At 38.8% G+C, this 7211-nt stretch overlaps 1 pseudogene; it reads left to right on the top strand.

The window, feature by feature from the left end:
• The first annotated feature begins 3508 nt into the window (after window positions 1-3508).
• LOC140943348 (ectonucleotide pyrophosphatase/phosphodiesterase family member 5-like) lies at window positions 3509-7211 on the top strand (annotated as a pseudogene).

The raw sequence follows: 7211 nt of genomic DNA, 5'->3' as shown, positions 1-7211 counted from the left end.
GTTGTTGCGCAATCAATACTACTTGTACCCAGCATTTCTCAGAGTCTAATATTCGACTACAGGTCTTTTTGCGTACCGTACATAAGGTAGTAACCGTTCTTATTGCGATCACGGTTTGGACACTACCCATTTGGACGCCATCTTGGAGCGGCCTGGCACATTTTGCCTCGATCTCATGTCCTCAGTTTTTCTGGAAACTGTTCGTTCACAGATGAAACGTTGGCGATTTTCTGTTTACTACAGGTTTGTTTATAGTTTTTCTCGCAGTTTTCAATTAATTCAATCAGTTTTTTCTTATAGGAAAATTTCCATTCTAAGATAATCGGATACACTGTATTCAAGCAAGATCAGCTTAGATCCACCATATTTAATTCTATTACAAATGACATCTTTTCGCCCCCCAAAATCGTGACCCAAAACTACGAATTTTTAAGAAAATGCTTTTTTGGTGAGAAGGACTCTCAAACGCTGACAAATGTCAGCAAATAGCTAAAACTCTAATTTCTATATGTTTGCATTGCTAGAAATCGCGCGCAGTTACAAGGCCCTAAAGCTTTTTACTGACTTGCAAGGACCCATCTGTTATAAAGATCCCCAAAATAAAGAGATAAATCTCATAGTTTATTAGATATAATCGTGTAAAGTTTGCTTACCATTTTTACATAAATTATGACCTAAATTTGCAAACCATTGAATTTCTTGAATTGGGTCTTTGCGATTTTGGTGAAACTTTGTTCAACGCAAGGCACTAATGCGCACTATATGTAGCGGAGAGATTTTCACGAAAAAATGCCGGCAACAGCAGAATTTCGACTCAGACCCGAAAGAGGCGTGGAACTATAACCACGTGACATTTACTCCGATCGCCAACAATTTTATGCTATATTGTAAATTGATCTATATCTTATCCATGCTATATGTTGGACTTACGATCAAAGTAAAGGTGGGGATACCAGAGAGCTTCAAAGTAGGATGGTACCCCCACAAAATAACTGGGTCGAGTCACCTTAAAGTGATACTCGACGCTTAAACTTTTCAGATAACTTTAATTTTTCTCTATCCCTATTTTTAGCCAATTTTGTTGACCATCCTAGAGTGCAAAAGAATATCCTGAGGATCATAGTCAGTGTTTGACCTGTTGTTACATACATGTACTTTACTTAGAGGTTTAGCCAAGTAAATGTAAAAAGTACAGTACACTCTTGCATTTTTGAGGAAAAATTGTAAAGTAGGAGGATAAACAATAACACTGATAAAGACAGCTGCTAATATTCGTATTGATAAAAGTGTTTGATTTTGATTTCTCAATATTACAAGCCCATCAGGGTTTGCACCTCCTTCCCACTAGCACTCACTACCCACCAACCCACCCCCCTCCCCTCCCCATCAAACGCACTCCCCTAATTTGCAACTACTGCCAGTAAAATAATATACAGCTATTTCGAGAAATGTGGTCAGATAATGTGTACGCGACAACCCCGAAAGGTATTGTGGGTGGTTTTGAGTTCACTGTTTTCAAAGAAATTTGAAAGACCGGCAGGAGAGACCTTGGACATATGTCTGTGAGTGCTAAAGGAAAGCAACCAAAGTAGGTTCGACAGCTACAGTGTCAGGAACAGTGTAATGAACATATCCAATATTACCTTTCGGGATTGTCGCGTGCACATTTTTTCCTACAACCTTTCTTGAAATAGCTGTATATAGCCAGGGCTAAAAGCGAAGCTCTGGTTAATAATACTTATAAACAAAAAAAATTAAATCGTGTAATGCTAAACGGGGACGGCAATGAAAATGGCATCAAGATCAATAGATCTAATTAGTAAAAAACAAAAAAAAAAATTGTACGTGCAGCACACTTTTTTTTTCTAATTATCAAAAAAAACCAATTTGCACGTGCAGCACGCTTTTTGTCTTTCTTTGCCGTTGTTTTTCACAACTGCAACGCTGTTTTGTAGGACTAAAACCTCACTTTTCCTAGTTACACATTATTTTTGTGGAAGGATTGTCGTATGTGCTTACCCAATATTTTGTCTCCTGTGTTCATGTTCGCTTTTATTTTTCACTGCCGCTCATTTTCACCTTGCTGGCCGCTAGCATTTCTCATTGTCTCACCGCCGCTTTGAATTTTCATGTTTTTCTTCCGACAAAATTCGTCTGTTTTGTTTTCAATCACTCGCTCTTTCTCTGTTATCCACGTGAGTATAAACGTCAAAAATAACGTCGAAAAGAACACGACTTTGTCGTTGTTTTTTCTTTTGAAAAGTCCGGCCGGCCATGCGATTTCTTTCCAAATAAAACCTTGAGTTGCATTTCGGTTGCCATACCTGTAGGTTGAATTATTTTATATTGGTATGCCTGTGGTGCGGAAGGACTCTCGGGCGGTCGGTGTACGGTCACGTGATTACCAAATTTTCTCGGATGGGAAGTTTACCACATTTTCTTACCCATGGTGCTCCGCTTCTCGCCCTTCGCGCGCAAAAGCTCCGCTATAAAATATCAGTAAGTCTACAGTGACAAACCGATAAGTGGTGCCGGATCTCCCAGTTGTAGACTTGGATCAGTACAATAATAGAAAATATCAAACGACAAACTGATCCTTACGGTAAGGCAATGAAAAAGTAAACAAAAAAATTAAAACAAAAATATATATTTAAACAAATTTGTTTAAACACATAGTTTTTGTTTTATTCTTTTTACTTCTTCATCGCCTTGCCGTAAGGATCAGTTTGTCGTTTTATATTTTCTCAGAGTAGCTTCCTTGAAATTTCCTGCATTAATTTTCTGGTTTTATAGTTTTTATAGGTGGTTACTAGCCGTTAATCCAATAAATCTAAAATAAAAGTTTATTGCCTAGTTAGTCTGTGATTTTTAGTCTGCAAATCCATGAAATTTAAGTTTTAGTACAATTTTGTTAAGGTTTCCTTTTTCAGTTCTGTAATAATCGACACTTTCGAGTAGTTCATATCATGATCATGCAAGTATTGAGAAACACATTTATCATGTTTGACAAGTTGATGAGACTGTTAAAGATTTATTACGTAAGAGCTCGTTTAGAGAAGAAACTTCCAAACTGCGTTTGGAGTTATATTGCTAAGGTTTTAAGCTGTGTTAAAAAACAAAAACTTAAAATACCACCCAAATTTCTCATTCAAACAGAAATACATGACTTTCCCCTAAACGTTTTTCACGCTTTTAGGTAAATTTTTGTGGAAGGCTGTTCCACATGGCTTATGAATAATTTTTGGTTTAATTCACGTCTGTCATAATGACATTAATGACTTTTACAGCTTTGTTCTTGCTTAAGGAATACGTTCTTTCATCCGAATTGCGTTGCATTCTTTAGTTTGTGTCTTTTTGTTCTTATATTAAACCGTACGAATACAATGCCCTTTGAAACCGACAATAGATTGAGCATTAATTGATAAGCTACTAAAATCATTGGCTCCCCGCAACTGCATTTATGCCCTGAACCGTCTTATATGATAACTTTTCAAGTAGCAAGCTATTACTAAGCATTTCTACTTCCTTGTGTCTACATAATGGTAATCTACATTTCTGCCTTTCTCAGTGTGTTGCTCTGCGCTTTTGTAATCGTTGGATTTGGTCAAGAAGAACAGGAATCCACGCACCCGCTTATTATTGTTTCGATGGACGGGATGCGATGGCAGTTTATAGAGAACCGATATGCTAACACACCCAATCTCGACTTCCTTGCCCAAAATGGAGTGACATCCAAATATCTTAAAACCGTGGTACCCAGTAAAACTTGGCCAAATCACCATAGCTACCTAACGGGCTTGTATCCAGAGAATCATGGAATAGTGTCGAACATGTTCTGGGATCCAGTCTATCAAGAAAAGTTTGTTCTAGTAAGCATGGAATCTTAGCCTCAGCTCCAAGTTCTCGTTTTAAGTTTGATGTTAGCCTTTCATTTATTTGCAATCTATTCGTAACTAAGGCCCCGAATAAAATTGACGAAAGTCGCAGAGAAAATTCGACACTCGTTCAACAGCAAGTGACTGGGAAGATAGCTTCAAAATATTTGTCTTCCATGGTAGAATGATAATACTGCGGGTGATGTTTGCCAAGCTTAGTAGAAATAATTACAATAACATATATAAATTATGTATATTCCTCGTTTCCCGCCTAGAAGGCCAGTACCGCTCCAAAGCAATTAGTAACGGCCAGCCCAAATACGTAAGCCATCTTCACTCATGCAAACATAAGCCTTAAATTTATAGTTAACAACAAAGGAGAAGCCAGTTCTTTGGTAGTATAAATATGTACATTTTCCAATATCGCATATCTACTTCACCAAGAAGCAGTCCTATTAACACTGTCATGGCCATGGGTCGATCGAGTGGCTTTGTTCCTTTAGGTAACTCTGAGAGCAAGTGTTCCTTTTATGGTCTGTCAGCAGTAGTTAACGTTGTGTCATTTACTGTGGTTCTAAAAATTTCATCCTGGGGGAAATTACAAGGTGTGATCATTGAACCAATTGATAGCCAGCCTATACTTAGGGTTGACCTCATCCGAAGGGACGGAGAGCGATTTCTGCATTAGGTCCTGGGAACAGGTTAAGTTTGAGCCAGTGACGTTACAAACTTGCTCTGAACATGCGTATTAAGATCTCTTTCGCGTCAACTACGATCCCCCACACTCCATCCCCACCTCCTGTAAGTGGCTAAAGAAGACTTCCTCAAATATCTTCAGCAATACTTAACAATTAATGAATGAGACTGAGTATCTTACGAAGAATTATGGAGATCTCGGAGGGTGTTCTATAACACCCTCTGAGATCTCCATAATTCTTCATATGATACGAAAGCCGAAATTCAATAGCTGTTTTATTATTCATTCAAAATAATTCCTAGTTTAAAAACATAGCTAAAACATGCTTGCCTCCATCGATGTTAAGTTCATCTTCGATAGTGCCAGCACGTTAAGGATTTTTCAGCTCCGCAAATATTCTCCAAACAGCAGATGTCGCCCTTCGAGTTGTCTTCTTGCTGTTCTTGCCATGTTTTTAGCTATTATTTCGCCTAGTTCTTACTCTCGAAATCTTGAAACGAGTGAAATGTCGGCCCATTTTGTTTTCACAACCAAAACAACTCAACCTCGTCCCCGGCTCTTCTCGGTTAACGGTGCATTAACCTGCAAGAGGGCTGCACGTCAGCGGTTCATTAAACGCAGAATTCTTCCAAATTTGGTCATCAGTAGCTGATTATGGTGAATTATGCGAGTGCTTTTAGCCAATCGGAATCGGGGAAATATTTTGAATGAATAATAATATTGTTTAAATACTTTTAGTATTTTTTACCGGCTTTTCTCCAAAAGTTATTTGTACACTCCCTGTATTTTCCCCTCTTTCCAATCATTGACAGTAAAAAGACTGATATCTACACTCTTTTTGTCTAGGATTATGATTGTAGTAATTATGATCCAAAGTTCTACAACGCTTCGCAGCCTCTTTGGTTAACCCTTCAAAAAAGTGGTGGTAGAAGTGGAGTGTATTTTTGGCCTGGATTCGGAGGATATCCAGAGAAGCCCACGTACTACGAAAAACCAATATGTCATGTCAATTGCAGTGCGATAGACTCCAAAGATTTACCGAACATGCGGAATATAACCAACAATGGATTCCCCCCATATTCTCATTGTCAAGTCAATCATAGTGAACCAACACAGATAAGAATTGACAAGATCATGAATTAGTTCAAGGCTGATAAACCTCCACAGTTTGTAGCCCTCTACGTTGAAAATCCAGACGCTACAGGCCACAGGTTTGTAATAAACAAGCTGTAATGATGACTGATAACATGATGAAGTTCATGTGCAAAGCTTCCTAAAACAGCTTCGTTCTTTTCAAAAGTATATTCCGTTTGAATAATTTTGAGTGTTTTAAACTCAGGAATAAATCAATCCATCTACTAATTGAACCTGCATTCTAAACAAAGTGTGCGTCAGTGTAAAGGATGGGAAATCCTCAGCAAAGACGATCCCTCAGTAATCAATACGCAATGTTTCTTTGGGCTTCCTCGCTATTTTCTCATGAACCGTTGTAATTTATTATAGTGTAACATTACAAGTAGAAAAAGCTCGCGTGGCCAAATTTGAAAAACGATGCGCCCCGATAAAACATAAGTGGAACTTTCTAAATAGCCTTTTCATTTTATGGTTATTATTTTTTGCTGGGGGCGGGAGGGGGGGGGGGTCACTAGTCATTTTCCCCCCTTGTTTCGATTTCAGTCCCTTTAGCTCTTCTTTCAAGATGATTCAACCGTCCATGCCTCATATCTTTTCTTGGAGGAAGGAGAGGATCTTAGTGACGTTAATTGATCCTTTTTTCATTTTATAGCTATGGAATCTTAGAGCCCCAGTATAAGCAAGCTATGGAGGCTGTTGACCGTGATACTGTTGGGTACCTGATTGAGAGCCTCAAGAAGGCAAATCTCTTCGAACAGGTCAACCTTATCTTTGTATCCGATCACAGTATGACAAATACCTCATCTACCCGGCAAATTTTCCTCGAAGAATATATCAACCCGGATGATTTCCAGCTTGTGGAGGGAGGGCCTGTTGGACATCTTTGGGCGGATGCAGATAAGATTGAAGAAATATACCGAAATCTCACCAACGCAAATAACCCCCACATGTCTGTATACATGAAAGAGAACATTCCGGATGAGTACCACTGGAAACGTAATCGGAGAATACCGCCAATTTATATTGACCCAGAAGTTGGGTGGGTAGTGCGAAAGACGAAAGCAGGATCCCGCCAGGGTAGTTGGACAGTGGGAGATCATGGTTGGCCTGCTGTTAAGTCCAAGAGCTATTCTGTGTTCTTTGCGCATGGCCCTGCCTTCAAAAAGGGCCTCAAGGTGCCCCCTTTTAACACTGTTGATCTGTACCCGTTGATGTGTAAGCTGTTGGGAATACAGGCTCTTCCAAACAATGGCTCTCTGGAAAATGTTCAAATGATGCTGAAAGAATTGGCACCTCCTACTGCTAAAGGCCAGGCTCTTACAAGGAAATCGTGTGGTGTCGTTGTCTTTATCTTGATTTCCATAACAGCTTTTGTTTGAACGTAGTCATAAGCGACGCAAAATAGTAACCATGTAAGGTAATGTTAAATTAAGAGCGTTTTAAAAAACGTTGTTCACAATCAACATACATAGATAACCTAGAAATAAAATAAAGTTGTTGGATCT

The sequence above is a fragment of the Porites lutea genome, chromosome 7 (genome assembly GCF_958299795.1).
Source record: "Porites lutea chromosome 7, jaPorLute2.1, whole genome shotgun sequence".
Lineage (NCBI taxonomy): Eukaryota > Metazoa > Cnidaria > Anthozoa > Scleractinia > Poritidae > Porites > Porites lutea.
Note: the sequence above shows the minus strand (reverse complement) of the source record. Positions and strands in the feature narration are given on the sequence as shown.